The 17,786-nt window shown below is 40.2% G+C and overlaps 1 protein-coding gene across 3 annotated transcripts in view; it reads left to right on the forward strand.

Moving 5' to 3' along the window:
* Positions 1 to 17,786, forward strand: part of klf8 (Kruppel-like factor 8) — an 86,027-nt gene that overhangs the window by 20,440 nt on the left and 47,801 nt on the right. Inside the window, exon 1 of one of the 3 annotated variants that reach the window (XM_042430600.1) lies at positions 15,177 to 15,203. The exons of the other annotated variants lie outside the window; for them this stretch is intronic. The gene's annotated coding sequence lies outside the window, so the exon portion shown is untranslated. Of the gene's footprint in view, positions 1 to 15,176; positions 15,204 to 17,786 lie in introns of those variants that run through there. 3 annotated transcript variants of the gene reach the window in all.

Raw genomic sequence — 17,786 nt, forward strand, 5'->3', positions numbered from 1 at the left:
TCATATTCGCAGAGACACACCTAAGGTTACCTGCTTTCATTATGGTGATGGAAAAGTCTTAATGTGGGTATCCTTTCCCATGAAGGGACACAAGCTAAGTCTTGTCTAGGCTAGACTTCAAGTGGTGCTTTTGAGAAGGACTGTTTCTGTTTGTCTGACATTTGTGTCAAATCAAATGCTATCTCATGTTTTCATAACTTAGTGATATGAATCATCTTACATATCCTCTTTCCTCACTGACTGTCTGTGGCTCAAAGTTCTGCATTTGTCTTTGACTGTTTAATCAAATATACCTCGATGGGGTTGAAACATGTGCTTCAAAAATGAAATTGAACAACATAATTGATGTTCAACACAATATGCATGTGTATAGAGCAGTCGGTTGATGGCACATAGTGAGACACTGAGCTGAAATGTGGTTTAAAATATGCATAAAGAAAGTCTCCATTTAGGTGTTGAATATGCAAGGTGTCACTCACCGGATGAGCTGGCTCGAATCTATTGTCATAAATGGTCTTTCACTCTCATGTGTCATGTGTTAAAGGGACCTCTGAAACATTTGAGTCATAGTTCTCTGAATAACACAAAACAGTAGAGTTAGCAAAATCAGGCTATTAACAACTCAACTACAAGAATATCCTTTTGTTGAAATAGGCTGAACACCAACATGCAACAACCCTTTGTTATCTACCAATGGGGGTGGGGCATTATTGTTGAACTCAACTATCTTTGAAGCCCACATTCGACACCCAAAAACTGACACAAACTGTGGTCACTGCCACCGGTCCTGTTGTGAATCTTAGATTTGTGGTAGGACTGTTTTAACATTTTCCACCCACAGTGAATCTGCTCTACAGTCCTCCTGAAACCCTCCTCTGCCTCGCAACTGGACAGCTTCTTCAAAAAGTCAGCATTGCAGTGTTTCCTCCCGTCTGGATATTTCAGGATGTTGTACTCCTTCATGACATTCTCCATTGATAGCATCTCTTGTCGCTCTAATAATGCTTACTTTTGGTTGTTGTTGTTTTACTGCTGCTGATAATTCACTTTCTGCTGGTGACAACTTCCTGTGCTTCCTTCTCCAGGCACATGTGCAGATCCAAAAATCTTTATACCATTAACCGTTGACATGGCAGAGAAACTGATGTTCTCTTGGAGAAATCTACGGTGGGAAATCTGGTTTCTTAATCCCCTACTTGGATTATGGAAAATGGATTTCACATTGACATGACGGTTAAGAAATCAACCATCCACAGTCTATGGGCAGATTGATTCGAATATAACTGACTGTAAAGGGTGTGATGCAATTCTATCAGTCCAATATACATATTTATTTGGCAGATGCTTTTGTCTAAAGTGACATGCAAATGAGGTACATTCAAAGGTATATAAATGTACTGTATATATGGTGAACTGAAATAGAAATGTATTTTTTTAATTTATTGGATGCTGTTGCTTTCTACTGTCAAAAGAAGGCAACAACCAGTTATATTGATATAAAAAAGAAAGTAGATGCAAAATATCTCCCTCATATCATGTAGACAGGGTCATATTTTAGTGGCTGTTGGCGGAGATGTATTTACATTCGATTTCTTTTTGATAATACCTGCTCAGACCACTTGACAGACAGGAGACGTGTTTTATAGGCACTTGTTTCACCGAGTAAATCCTGTGAATGTGTTTTATTTGTGTGTGTTTGTTTGCACACGCTCGCTCGTGTTTGAGGTTGGTTCGAGCCTATAAGTGCTTTGAATTCAGTGTGAGCTTTAGAGAAATACTCAGACCGCAACGCTGTGGTCTGGGCACGCGTGTGTTTGTTTGTGTGTGTGTGTGTGTGTGTGTATGTGTGTGTGTGTATGCAAGAGTTATATGTACTTAACTTAGTGTACTTTGTCTAGCGTGTGTGTGTGTGTGTGTGGGGATAAGAGGGTGTGTAGGGAAGTGGTGGCCGGTTTTGCGTCAACAGGGTGTGGTGTGATAACAGCCGGGCAGCTTCTCTCTCTCTCTCTCTCTCTCTCTCTAGGTCTCTCTCTCTCTATCTGTCAGCCAGATGGAGACACACCCAGTTCTTCACTGCACTTCTCTGCATACAGTATATGCAGTGTGTGTGTGTTTTCTGACCAACATTTTAAAGAATCACAAGGCCACAACATGTCACTCTGTTTTGATCTACTTGGAGGTAGACCAAAAACAAGTAAATCCCTCATAGAAGAGGACTTTATGATAGAAGTAACTGTATTACAGTTCTACAGAGATGGCTCATCATTGGCCCGATGCCAGTTAGCAGCATCTGTCGCCTATAAAAGAGTCAATCAGCAGTTTGATATGTAGGCAGCATGAGTCAACTAACAGAGCTCCAGAAGAGGCAAAATAATCCGAGCTGAAATAGCAAGAGCCAAAAAAAAAAAAATCCAGTGTGTCAAGGTGGGAATAGTCTGGAAAATCACAGTAACATCTGTCAGACACAGACAAACTGCACCAGCAAAGATGAGCAGTGGTCACAAGCTGAAACTGAACAAGAACCAATAATAAACATGTATTTATAAAAACTTTAAAAATGTATTTCATGTTAACAATGGATCTGTCTGAGACGTGTTTTTAAGCTTGTCGGGTTTAGTTCTTCTGCTCCCAAGTGGCAAATTAAAACAAATCAATAAATAAGCTTTAATTAAAATAATATAAGCATACTTTCAAACATAAAATACAGCTTCAGTGTTTTACATAAAATTATTCATTAAAAGAAAAACATTTTTAAAGATTTAACATTTACAAATAATGTAAAAGTTTGCAAATGATGTGAAATAAAATGAAAACATGGTGTAAAATAATTCAAACATTAAATGCAGCTCAAAAGGCTGGACATGATCATAAAATTAAAACAATAAAAAGATAAATACAGTAAAACAAAATTAAGATAATTATGAATGATAAGGTAAAAGAACACCATGTGTAGTATATACGGGGTTAACTAACACAGCTAAGTGCAAGGCGACCTTACATGACCCAGCTGTGCAGACGTGTTTGCACTGGTGCTGTTATTTTAGTCTCTATTGGTGAGAAGTGTGCGTTACTTTAATGTAAATATGAGCCTGACGGTGAACCAGCATTACAGGATTCCTCAGTAACTCCCAGCTGGTCTCAGTCAGATTCCCCTCAGTCGAGAAAATCCTTAGCGGTGTTCTCCTGGAAGAAACAGCGGGAAGATTTTGGGGGCAGGACTGTCAAACATGAGCAATGTCTCAGCGGATTGACAGACTGAATGTCATGCAGTTGGCTGTGTGGACAGTTCATGCTGTGATGTTTGGTGAGTATATATTTCAGAGGCTTTCAGATGTTTACAAGGCATTTAAAACAACAAAATATACGGAGTGTTATGACCCGATGTATTGGTATCATATCACACATCAGTGCATCATGTTTTTTTCATCTCCTTGCAACCTTGTGATTCTTGTGTCAGGTGTAATTTTGAAACTTGATGGTTTTTTAGTGGATCTACTGTGGCTTTGATTGTACCTTAATTTGAACGGGCTTTGGACAAAATTGTCTGCCAATGGAAAGGTTATGTACTGATCTGGACCAGTTGCCAGGCAACCAGCTGAAGGAAGGTTTTGGACAGATGAAAACATCTTCAAAGCTCAAAATTGGCACTTGACTTATTTTGTTCAATGGTGATACTGTGCAGGGTTAATACAAAAAGTAATGTGTCACTCTCCAAAGAAGTAGTTCAGTACATAACCACCCATAAACTGGCAACAAGATGCAACTAGTTATGTATACGTCAGAGATGGTGGATTTTGTTACCTTTCGACAGAGTTAGTCCAGCTGTTTCCCCCGTAACCAGACTTTGTGCTAAGCTAAGCTAAGCTAAGCTAAGCCAATGGATGGTGGTATATTTAGCATACAAACATGAGAATGGTATCAAAACAAGGAACCCACTTGTTAAAACATTGCTCTGTAGCGCTACTAGTGGTCAAAAACTCCATAAAGTACCTGTAAGGTAATTAAATGGATCTTAAGAAAATATATACCGTATGTTCATTCTCTCTCACCTACACTTGGACATGTAAGTGTAGAACTGGGAATCAGACTGTGATACATTTTAGCTCCTGACTAAATTGGGTCCTTAGGACACAGTATTGAAAACTATCAGGTGCTGCAACAAAAGGCACTTGATTTAAATGATACTTTGACACTGTGACATTAATTAGCATTGTTAAACCATGTTGGCACATGAACAATACCCAACCCTAAACAAACGATATACTCATAGAACAGTGGTTCCTAACCTTTTTGACCTGTGACCCCTTCAAATAAAGCAAAGTGTACCTGGGACCTCTTATCACATGTTGCATTGTCTACCAGTCAGGTTACCAATTATAGTTTTGATTCATCTTTTAATTGTTTTGTCCACAAAATGTCAGAAAAAAGTGAAAAATATCCGTTAAAGTTACACATCAGTGCATCTTTAATGATTAAGATATTGTGTTTATTTTGCATCAAGAATATACAGCAAACAGGCACAATGAAACCTAAATACAGAATGTGAAACTGAGGGGAAAAAATGCCCCTTAAGTACTCTCATTAGCCCTCAACCAGGCAATGAAACCAGTCCATCTGTTGTTGTTATAATAACGACGACGAGAACAAAAACAGGAAGGCACTAAAAGCATGTGCATTAACAGAGACGTAGAAAGTGAAAAGGAAGCAAAAGAAAGAAAAAGGAAAACTCAAATTAACAAAAAGTGTTTGGCTCATCAGAACGTTCCCCAGTCAATATATAAATAGAAATGGAGGCTTTTAAAAAAGTTTTGGCACCATTACTGAAAGAAATGAAAGCGTCCACTTTACCTCATAGTAAATTATAGTGTTTAATTTATCGTGTCATCACATGTGAGCTGAACTGAATCATTTGGAATCATGACAACTTCCCCGTCCTTGACACATCCATCCTCTGGCTCTCTCAGGTCAATCCCAAACTTCCTGTCGATTAATTTCTCTGTTTCATTGTCCAAAAATTGTTAATGTCCCCCTACAAGACAGCCAATATTATGCAGCAACAATGACCTTTGACCCCTGTGGCTAGTAAACAACTCTAGTCGGTCGCTGTTGACTTGTCTCTTCCTTTTGTTGTTGTCAGAGCCTGACAGGCAGTCGTCAGCTGTTGTTTTGACCTTCTTCGCACTTCAATCCGACAAGCTCTGAGGTTGTTTATGATGTGTGTGTGTGTGTATGTGTGTGTGTGTGTGAGAGAGCGAGAGAGAGAGAATCTTTACATTTCAAGTGATGGTGTGTTTCCCATATCACTGCAATCACTGCCATACAAAGGATGCATCAATCTAGTTGTGGTTTTTTTTTCTTTCACTTTTTTTCATTTGAGTTGATTTTTCTTGTGCTTTCTTGCACCAAAAAAAGAAAAGTGAAACATCCTGAAACTGAACATCCTCTGGTTTAGACATTTAATAGACAAACAAATGAACCAATTAATTGAGAAAACAATGGTTAGTGCAGCTCTACTTTTCAGCCACCTGTTGGATGGTGGAGAAACAGAGATCACGTTATCGTTCTATAAGTTTCTGTTATCCAAAGTAGTGATTCAGAACAATCTGCAATTAAAATCGAAACTGCTGCTAGCCTTTGAACTTTTTGTTTTACTCATATGATGTTCTGGCGCATTAGTTAACATTAGTTAATATATATTTTTTATGATTTTTGCATATACTGTATTTGCCACATTGTGATATATACAACATAAGTGGAAAATATGAATTTTTCACCATGTTGCCTAGCTACAGGACTTCTAACAAACACTGTATCTTGTTATTGTGCCACCTCATGCCTCATCTGAGCATCAAGGTCTAAATAACATTAGTAAAATAGTAAATTAATTCTGCCAGCAGGATTTGACTGATCTTACTTCTCCCTGAATCATTTTAAAGTAAATGATTTTTCAACTTTTATCTTTTACCCTTGTTAATTATAAACCTAATTTTTCAAGATCACCAATGAAGGACACAAGGATCAGGAAGTGTCCATAAGGACCCGAACCCATGAGCGAGCAGTCTTATCATAAAATGTGTGTGTGTGAGAATCAAGGGAGTCACATCTCTCGTATCTCCGACGAGCGTCAGAGCAGCTCCAGCCTCGACCTCTCCGCGGTACGTTCCTGCCCTGGCCCTGCCCGTGTGCACGAGGCCCCTCTGAGGAGGACCTTGGCCCTTTAAGAGGCGGTGGGCTCTCCTCAGCTGCAGGAGGGGTGGAGGGAGGGAGTGAAACTGTCAGGGAGTGGTCGAGGGGGGGGGGGGCGGGAGATAAGTTTGTCCTCTCTGCTGTAGTGCGAGAGTAGAGAAGTAGGCGTGTTGTTTCAGTGCTGTGTGTGTGTGTGTGTGTGTGTGTGTGTGTTTGCTCTATCAGCTAGTGATGATGTAATACTCAAGTACGGTGTGATCACTGCTTTTTGTCTCTGTGTTGTCATTTTACTTAAGATATTTATTATTTTTCTGTATGTGTTAGAAATTGATTTATATCATTAAAATGTAGTTTAGTGAAGTGAAAAGTGAGATAAGACTGTAATGATTTGTAGGGAGGGTTATCAGCAGGAGAGACTTTGAGAGGAGAGAGTGGTATGAGTTAAATAAAGAGGAGGAGGAGGAGGAGGAAGACATAGACATGTAAGGTCACAGCTGTTTGAGAGAGTGAAAGGCTTCGCTCTGTGGTTTTTACTTCTCTCGAGCTCTCCTCGTCTCTTTCCTCTTTATTCTCTTTCCGTTCTTTTTTATTTTCTCCTTCCTCTCCCGTGTCCTTTATAACATTTTTTTTTCTGCCTCAACATCACATTATTTCTTCCTCTTCTCCTCTTTTTTTTTTTTTTTTTAATTTATTTTTTTTTGCTCTCTCTATGCAGGACAATAGAGACAGAGATGGCAGTGCTTGGTACAGAGAGCCTCAGGCTTCAGAGACATGTGACATACAGACGCATAGGGAGAAGCAACCGAGCGTACATATAGCTCCCAATGTTTAATATTTAACAGACATTTTCATCTCATGCAAGAGTTACAGGAAGAACTTTTTGTTTTTACAGTCTATACACATCTGTTGAGCAAGATTTACTGATTTTTTTATTTTTTCAGGAGTTTTTTTGTGTGTTTTTTTGTGCAGCCTCCTCATTCATTTCAATGAGACCACTGTGTAGGCACATGACAAAAGGCTCCTGTAAAAAAACAAACAAACCTCAAAGCCAATCTGGCAAAAAAGTTAAATCTGGCTCAACTTCTGCTGCACCGAAGCAACGGCGACACTGTGTTGATCCATAGATTGTTAACTGGGTTCCAGTCCAGCAGCCCAAGGGGTCAGTGGGGCCCAAAGGAAGGAGCCTCTGTTGTTAGCTGTGCAGAGCTGCTAGCATGCTTGCATGTTCTGATATAATACAGCTGTGATTTTAATATATTTGATAGCAGAATAGCTCTGCTTAAAGAAAATATACCCCACACTACAGGGTTCATTTCCTATTTGATATTGTCATAGTGATCTACGTTAGTTTGTGTAACATTTATGGTGAAACTGTGTGAATCTGCTATGACATGAAGCTTTGGAAGGAGGTCTTTTAATCTTCAGTAAAAGCAAAAAGCTGAAGTTCAGGTGCAGTTTTCAACCAACAGCAGAACTTATCAGTCATGATCAACATATGAAACACTGCTGAAAGGGAAGTAAATTGCCACTATTGTTGCAGGAGCCGTTCCCTTCAAATCCGCCCATGTATTGAATAATCGAACACAGTCAAGTGTACATTTATGTATAACATGATGCTGTAATTCTACTTTTAGCCTCGCAGTCGTCAAGACGGATTCTGTCAACATGATGAGTTGTAAAATAGTCGTGCAATTCTAACTCAATTTAAACCACTTTGGTGTCTGATATCTTAAAACGCACGGATGCACAAACTCACACTGGACTCCCACATCACTGCTGCTCACTGGGTTTTTCTTTTTCTTTTTTTTTTAACGTAGTGCTGTTTACTGTCTGAATGCCCACATAGTCAAGACCGGAGAGGCCGCGGGGACGGATCTGGAAGTGTAAAGTACGAAAATCAGCTCTCGTGAGCAGCTCTCCTGGCAGATTCTGTTTTTCCGTACAGTATATTCCAAACAAAATCAAACTCATCTGTGTTCTTAAAGTCCACCTGCTTTCAAACAGGATGCAGGAGGAGAATTTGATGTTTGTGTTCTTGTATCTCAAGTAATTTAAAAAAAACTGCCAAGACAGTAAGCACAGGAAGTCCTGTTACTGTTCACAGTTGAGATCTTCAATTCTCTGAAAATATTTGAAGGAATCCTTCCCAGATGTTCCTAAATCTGGACTTTCTGATTGAATTTTATGTCCTCGCTCAGAATTTCTGTTGTTCATGAATTAAAAAGTAATCTTCGGTGGCATCGCCCTTTAGCAACCAACTGCCCGTCTCATCTCGGTCACTTATTAACCGAGCCCCACCCGTCCCCAACTACACACACACACACACACACACACACACACAAAGTAAGGGAGGTCAACAGGAAGAAGAAAAATGAAAGAAGGAGGGGGGGTTCGAGCAGGGGAGGTGTGTCTATATGAAGGAAGTGTAGACCAAAAGCTTCTGACCCTGATAGCTCTCTCTCTCTCTCTCTCTCACACATACACACACATACACACACATACACATGCACACATGCATACCATAAGTATGTACACACACACAGTTTTCCCTCATTTTCCTTCGAAGCCTTCTTCTCTAAGAGGGGGTCCTCTCGCCTCTCAGGGCTGAATCTTTAGGGGGAGGTGGGGGTGTGTATACATGTGTGTGTGTGTGTGTGTGCGCGTTGGACTCCAGTTACGGGAGTTGTGCAATATCTGGAAACCAATGGGAACTGACCTCCTTGCCCTCTCCCAACTTTCTCCACTCTTCTCTTCTTCTCCTCTCTCTATTTTCAGTTGTAAATAAAACTCTCAGGTATATTACTGGTGATACACTCTGCTGATATTTCTTTGGCTAGCGTGACGCAACCAGCAAGGCGTCACAGATATAAACCGCGGAGTAGGACGCAGACCTTCCTGACCCGTACTTGAACTAGTAGCTGCTGTCTGTAAATAGTAAATGGTGCTTGGTGTCCAAACATAGTTAACGTAATGTTATATTCAAATATTTCCCCAATAGTTTGTTTGCAATAACCGTTTTAGTGCATCGTCGATGGTTTCTCTCTAGAACTGCCATTTTTATGGCCCAAAAAGACTTTGTACCACATAATTGCTTCAAAAAAACAGCTGTAAAAAAAACCCATTTACTGTGTGTCACAAACACTATGAAACTACTCTCGTGGCATTAGGTATAGTAAGAATGAACAAATCAGAGCATCCTGGTGACCTTTGCTGAGCATATAATCACAACACCCCCTCGTTTCCACTTTAATTGCAGACTCTTCCTTTTTGATTTTGTGTCAGCTACACTACACCACTACACTCTGTCCTATAAGGGCACAAAATTTACAAAAAAATTCATTTCTCCATATTTTTTTTGTGGCTTTAAAAGATATATAGCTTGCAATGTCTTATTCCTCTGTGCTTTAGACCTCCATTGTTGTCCAAAATTTGTAGCCATAATGTGTGCTTGGATTCAAAAACACTCTCTTTTTAAATAGGAATGAATGGGGTGCCATCTTGGAAAACCACCACCATGCTTTCGACACCCTCAGGAGAAAAAAAAAAGATCCATGAGGCGAGTGTGAGGAGTGACTGGGAAACCTTTTCATGCTAATGCTTCCATTAATGGTCAATCTGACACTGACCTGAGTCTCCTGCAGCACATTATCTTTGTTTCTTTATATCTCTCTCTACTGAAATGTGCCCAGATAATCCAAAAGATGCCATAAAATCTATAAAGACGCATAACCTCCCGCTATTACTGAACAGAAAGCTTTGACTGCTTTTACATTCAGTGCACTGAAAAATTACCGTTCCATATCTGAATGCTATCGACAGCCTGTCGGGAGGATGTTAAACGGTGCTATGAACTGAGATTGAACCCACAGTGGTATGAACTGGTGGCCATTATAGGAGGGGAAAAAAAACCCCTCTGCCTCTTTTCTTAATTTTGGTTATTTCCCCTCCGCCTCTCATGCTCATTGTACCCTCGGTTACATGAAACACTGATGATTCCCAAACTGAAACTACTGCTGCTGCTGCTGCATAGTTAAATAACACTATCATAGAAGGAAACTCTTGAGAGTAACTGAGCTAGAATACAGACAGATAGGAAGAAACTGGGGTCAAATGGAGACGGATCATCTTCATCTGTACATCTAATAACAATGAATCAATGTCAGTGTGTACCTTGATGTACCTTGATAGGGTTTTTTGGAACTGCTCGGGGAAATTGCAGCGTGATCGTTCATGGGTGGGAGAATAACTAGACGTAAATTGTGTGTGTGTGTGTGTGTGTGTGTGTGTGTGTGGACCCTGTGGAGGCATGAACAGTGTGCGGCTGACTGGGGCAATCCCCCACCCCCCACCCAAAACACACACACACACACACACACACACACACACACACACACACACTCAGGGCCAGGGGGTTTGGAGAGAGGCAGCAGTGACAGAGAAGAGAGCGCTGACCCAGATAGTCTCTCTTTCTGTCCCACCCTCTCTTTCACACTGTAAAAAATAAGCTCAGCAAGTGTTTTTATATCACATTGAGTCTTCATGTAATAATGGATTTAAATAGATCTGCAACTAGCTGATATTTTCATTATTTACTAATTGATTTTTTTTTTTCAATCATTGTGGAAAATTTAGAAAATAGTAAAAAAAAAATGTCAATAACTTCCCAGAGGCGATGTCTGGAAATTGCTTGTTTTGTTTGACCAACAGTCCAAATTCCAAAGATTTTCACTTGACAATGATATAAAACAGAGAAAAGCAGCAAACGGTCACATCCGAGCAGCTGGAGCCAGCGTTTTCAGCATCTATCGACAATTAATCAATGATTGTTTCTCTATTAGATTCAGATACAAACTGCTGACTGAAAAACTGAATCATATTAAACCAGTAAACGGTTTCGTGTTACAGCAATAAGTAATTATTCTACTTCTTCCCAACACAGTTAATGTGAACATTGTTTTGCCAAGATCACCTCGAAAACATGATCTCAACATGCTGACACAACATTCCTCAGCACTTTGCACACTGAATTGGGTGAATAATGTGGTGAAATTTATTTACCACGCATTGGGGAAAAGCTGTTCTTTTTAAAAACAACACATTTAATTAAAAAACGTTGTGTTTCATCCAAATGTCTCTCTGTTGTCAGATGACTACATGAACTATTTTAAAGCACAAAACAAACATTAATAGACAAAGCTACAGATGATCACCAGTTTGCTGTTAACCTTTATTTTTCTCAGTGTATTCCTTTATGTCTCATAATAAAGTAATGTTTGGGAAGCCGTCATTTTTTGCAGCGAGTTCATCCAGCTCCCCTCCTGTCAGGTCTCCATCATATCTGTCTTCTTTGTGCTGCCATCTACTTTCACTGTCACACATCAGAAAAAAACAAATTCAAATCAAAACATTTGTCATCTTTCTGTAGCAGCTGATCTGATTGTATTGTTTTTTAAATCCTCGTTTATCGTCTTTTATCTCAGTGACAGGGTTGAAATCTCAGACCAGGACGCAGAGAGTGATTGGGGAAAAATCTCCCTTAGCAACCTGCGACATGACTCTCCTCCTCAGCTCCCCACAGCTCAGCAGTGACAGACTGGTTGTTCTGAGCGGGTGTGAATGTGTGGGATCGTATGAGGATGAAGCAGAGCGTTCAGTTCACGCTCAGCCAGCCTTCACCGGATAAAAATAGATTTTAAAAATGTTGAGATTGGCCTGTTTGAAGCCCAGACTCAGATCCTCTAGTGGACGGCTGCGTATCCAAATCCAACTTCTCTCCAAAAAAAACTGTCAGTGAGTTTTGTCCTTAGTATGTCCCTGTATGGTGATTTTACTCCTGTGACTAATGATTGATTTAATCATTGATTGATTAGTGAAGCTGGAACGAGACAATTTTTGTCATTTTTGCTCGATAAATGCTGATTCAGGCATTATTAAAACGACGACCGTTGACCCCACCGCTGCTGTGAGAGTCTATCGGTTGATCGCCTTCATAAACATTCACATTGATCAAGTTTAGTAGTCAAAAGCATTTTAGTTTTGGTCAACTACCGTCGCAGAAAATTGAAATTCTTCCACCAGAGGGAGCTGTTTTAAAAAAGATATATATATTGTTTTTGTGCCCATGCTCTTACATGTATAGAAAAATAAGAAACAGATATATTTATACATAATATACTAAAGTCAATCAGTAGACAGATAAAAAAAAACAACCATAAAAAATGTAATGGTTTGCACCGTCCAGCAGGGGGAGCTGTTTATTAAAAAAATTGTCTAATACCAAACTTTTAGTGTGTAGACAAATCAGTAAACAAACATGCACAGAAACACACTTCATGCTGAATTAGAAATCGATAGATAGCAAATAGATACCGGAACTGTCGCAAAATAAAAATGTAATGTTGTCCACCAGGGGGCAGCCTGGCCTCGCACGAGCGGCATCGCCACATTCAGCTCACCAGACGTGGAGTAAGAAGCTTGAAGCGCTTTGTTTCGATGGCTTTCATCTTCCGTGATGTTTCACTCCACTTGGCCTTTTATATCAGCTAAAATTAATTTGCGGTTCAGTTGCTGTGAGATTAAAATCTTTCTAGTGTTGTAACACTTTGTGTTTGCCTTGTTTGAGTTAATATATACTGTAGTTTGTTTCAGAAAATCTCCAGCACACACAACCATCTAGCAGTGATGTCACATATTAGCAAATTACCACATGACATCGTTAAGCAACTTTTATGATGCACTTAGACTGAAAGCAAAGCAGATTTGCTTAAGTTTAATCGTGCAAATATAACCTCTGAACAGTTTGCAGTCTGTGTTTATTTGCCACAAACAGCCACCGTCCAAATAACATGTTGGCCCTTATGCTTTGGAAGCAAACGCTAGCTCACTGGGAACACTGACTGGTGCACACGTTAGCTAATTAAGCGAACTTGTCAAGTAACGTTAAACTTACAGAAATATCATGGGAATAATTCGACTTGGTGCGAGTCCCGGAGCCGGGGAGAGTAGCAGGCGAGCGAACTATCAATCAACGCTCACGCAGCAGACATCAAAGCTCCTATAAGTCCTCAAATCTTATTAACGGAGCAGTAATTTCAGAAAATGACCACCAGCACATTTATTAGAGGACCTGAATTCAGTGAGGCCATAATGACTTATTGACTTAGTCTTTATAAAGAGAAGCTGATGCTTTTTGAATGAAGTCAGGGACTTTTTGGATCCGGCATCTAGTGGCCGACAACATTGGCTTCAACCTCAAGCTGTGGTAGTTGCCACTTGGTTTGAACTTCTAAACAAAGTAATTCACCATGGAATATCGGTATGTGTGTTTGTTGCTTGGGAACTCTGTCGTATGTAGTTGGAAATGTGAGCTGGGGCAAAAGAAAGTCCTATCTCTGTCTGTCTTTTTTCAGTCTTGGTCCCTCTCTACCCCCACCCTGACTTCCTGTGGTGGGATCAGAGGCTGACAGGGTCACACCCACCCCACCCTTTTATTCCTGGAACTCCACAGCAGGACCCCTCCTCACACACACACACACACACACACACACACATACTCTTGTCAGTCCTCATTTACACACACATAACATGTGCATACACACGTACGCAGTCTCTCACTATCAGTACTTGTTAGTGCTGCTCTCCACACACATGCACACACACACACACACACACATAACTCCTGGCCCCCTAACTGTACTCCCTCCCCCCTGACTGCAGATGTGGATCAAGTCAGATTTGCAAAAGATTCTCAATGTTTGCTTCATCCTTTTCGGCGTGGTAAAATGGGTGTGGTTTGTATGTTGAGGCATGACTTCAGAAAGTCCAGCCGACTAAAATTTTCTATTTTGTGTGTTTTTTTTCTGTGATTTACTGCCCATGTGGCTCCGTCTGAAATGTCCTGGAGCACTGAACTCCACCCAGCTGGAACTCCAGATTAGGTTAAAACAAACGCTGAGGAATTATTTGCAAATCCTATTCGATCCAGGTCTGGCTGCGGCTCGTAACCCTTCCAATCCAAAATACTTTTGAGCAGATTTATGCTCAAGTCGGTGCACAAGATTCTCACAGGTCATAAAAGTGCAAAGACAATCGAGCAAAGAATTCAGTTTTTAACTCTTAAATTGTTCACTACAAATGGATCTTAAAATTAGTCTGATTAATGATTCCAAATGAGGTTGTTTCCCGAAAAAGCGCAAAATACACAACATTGGAATATATTTAGGTTAATAAATATGGTCGGAATTGAATTAGCTAATTTGTATATGACATGAAACACGAAGAAAACTCTTGAAGTGAAGTAAGAAGTTGGTTGTTACCTCACTGAAGGCCTCAGAACCGATTTGGCATCGTTGTGAAGTTTATCTGCATGTCTTCATGAAACATTTGCGTCCAGACTCTTGCTAACGTTAGAACTACTCACAGGGCTTGTGGGGAATGACTGTAGCTGGCGAGCTAACTGCTAAACACAAAAGTTCCCTGAACTTCTTTCTATTTTCTCTGTGCTGGGCTGTTTACTCCCCCGTGGCATTTTGCTCTCAGGATTTTACTTCAATTTCTTCAAAAGGAGTTAAGGAGGGAAAAAAATCTCTTCAAGCTGACAAGTTTGCTAACTGCTTGCTCGTTAGCTCGATCGCTAAAGAGACAACAAGTTCACACAGTTTATTCAAAAGATGTATTTGTGCCATTAACTTCATTCGCTAACTGTCCGCACAAACAATTGCTCTTTTGTGGAGCAGTTTATCCTCAGAGAGAGGAACATAAATAAAACTGGGCGGTGTTACAAAGCGCTATAGCAGCTTCCTCCATTTTGGACTCTCTGGCTCTCCACTGACCTCAAAGGTCAGTAAGACAGCGTTTGGTCAACAGTGAGAGTTCATCAAGTTACACTTGACCAGAAAACTTTCATAGATCGTGGTGATTCCATTAGAAACATTTTTCTGCCAGTATTTAAAGGTGCAGTGTGTAGAATTTAGTGGCATCTAGCTGAACGGACTTGGCAGATATGGAAGATAATATTCGTAAGTATGTTTTAATTGGTGTTTTAATAAGAATTGTGTTTTCGGTACCTTAGAATGAGCCCTTTATATCTACACAGGGAGCGGGTCATCTACAACAGAGCCTGCCGTGTTTCTACTGTAACCCAAAGAGAGCCACTGTAGGTTCTCCTACATGTTTGGAAGGGGAGGGGGAGGGGTATTCAGTTTGTTGCAGTCTGCAAAATATATATTAAAATACCCATTGAAACTTCTTAAATCACTCCTGCTGTAGAATCCTCCTCGTCCTGCTGTCCATCTGTATAATCAGAGTGTTTCCACTAGAGTATAAAAGTTTCTGCATTTCTTATTATCTAGCTCCCAATAATGATTCATTTCCCACAGTTAATACTTGTTAGAGTAGCCTGGTAGAATCATGGAAGTCTTAATGGAAAACGATTTTGTTAAATATCAGTGAAAAGTTGGAATCAAGGGAGTATGTTTGACTTTAAGCCGCTGGTGGAGTTTTGCCCTTCAGCTGTGCCGTCTGCAGCCTTCAGCTCTTTCCAGCAGACAAAAACAAATCCTCCCTCCTCGAGACTGTCTGACACTCACCAAAAAATTGCAACAATATGGCGCTTCCACTCGCTGGTGTATTTGGTGCTGTGGGGCACCAAATACAGTTTATATGGGAATTTTATTTTTTATTTTAAATGGCAAAAATCCCCCCCCCCCCCCCTCACATACACACACACTGCTTCAGTCTTACCACAAGAAAAATGTAGAAAAAGAAATGTGATTTGGCTTACTGACTTGAGTTTCCACCCTGTGCGACCCACGACAGCCAATGATTGTTGATGTTGGGTGAATTTACAAATTGAAGGTGAGGGAGCCATTTTCATTCATGCTACCACCACAAGAGCTGAACGAAGTTCAACATCAATAGCAGGTGAGAAGTGGCCAATCACAGAACAGAGGAGATGATAATGAGGCCGTCAGCGGAGAGCAAATCCAGTTAAAACATCAAACTGGAGCGAAACCCCTAAAAAACTGAGCTGAAAGTCAGATAAAGAATGAAAAACAAGTTCTAAAAGATGGACATGTACTATAATGAAATAATGTTTGCTGGAAAATTTACCCTGCTGATCTCAAGAGCCTCTCCACCCTTTAATAAGACTTAAATCTTCAGTCAGGTTTGCTCTGCACATCCTCTTTAACAGTTTCTCTCATGCAGTTATAATTTTCATGTAGTTGAATTTGTAACAGGAAGTTTGCATAAATTCCTGTTTCATGCAATCTTACCATGATATGTTAAGGACAATGACTTGGTGCTAGCTTCCATTAGAACAAGAAAACAACACATATGAGTATAAAAATGAATAAGAAAAAAAAAGTTGCATTCCTTAATTGAAGTGTAACCTGTGTTGTAGCTGCAGTGCATTCTGGTCCACTTCCTGCTCCTTTAGTGTGATTCTCTTTATTTTGAACAACTAATTGATGTGACCCCCAGTTTTTTCGATCGCTGGATGTTTTCTGCTGTTAACCAATTTGAAATCATTCATCAGGTGTCACATGGTCTGTTCGGCCATTTAAACATTGTGGTAAAGAATAAAAACAGGAGGTGGACCTATAAATGTAAAGCACAAGATACTTTGTAATGTTTCAGGGAAGTTGTTTTGTAATTTCAGATCCGGGCTCTGTGTGTGTTGCTGGTTGTGGGGGGTGGAAGGTGTGGCATTGAGCAGCCTTTACCTTTGTTTAGAGACACAGAGGGGGCTCTGTCCACTTACAATGGGACTGAGAGACCAGTGTGTGTCCCCTTTGTGTGTGTGTGTGTGTGTGTGTGTGGGAGGGGTGGTGCTTGCAGCCACACCCAGGCTGATTGGCTAAGGCCACACCTCAGTGTGGAATCCGCTGGAGCCGAGTCACATGTCAGTCTGCCCCGAGAGCTCTGTCTGAGGTCACAGGCATAGCAAAACACAGTAAACAAAAAAAAATAATACATGCAAATATTTGTTCATGATGTCATTTAAAGGTCAACCTGTGTGTTTCCTCCGACCCCCCCCTCGCCTTCAGGAAAAAGGAACAAAGAAATTTAGCTCTTCATCAACAAAGACTCGTGATAGTTTTTTGCAGATTTAATTCTTGAACCACACATCTGGATGATATTAAGTCTACAAATGATTTTATGAACAGCTAGAAACTCATCGCTCACATATTGAGTTTAAGCCGTGGAACAAAATGTGAAACTCTCAGAATTACAGCGTGTAACACAGACCTTGTTCATGCATCAACAGCTTTGTGTAAGTAAACTATTAACCCAAATGTGAGCTTTATAGAGCATCCGTTCCTAGGATTGACACATCCTGGCCACCATACCATGACTGCTTACAGTTACAGTTACTTTACTGACCTTCCACTACACATGTACAGTAAGTACATTTACTCTAGTCCTGTACTTCATAAACTACATTTCACGAGAAAATACTAGATTATTTTCCCCTGTTACGTCTATATGATGGATGTAGTTACTTTGCAGATTAAACATTTAACAGACAAAGGTCACAAAAGGTCACAGTGCATTGCAATCCTCCACTGTACTTTTACTTATGAATGCAACGTGAAAAA

The sequence above is a fragment of the Thunnus maccoyii genome, chromosome 13 (genome assembly GCF_910596095.1).
Source record: "Thunnus maccoyii chromosome 13, fThuMac1.1, whole genome shotgun sequence".
Classification (NCBI taxonomy): domain Eukaryota; kingdom Metazoa; phylum Chordata; class Actinopteri; order Scombriformes; family Scombridae; genus Thunnus; species Thunnus maccoyii.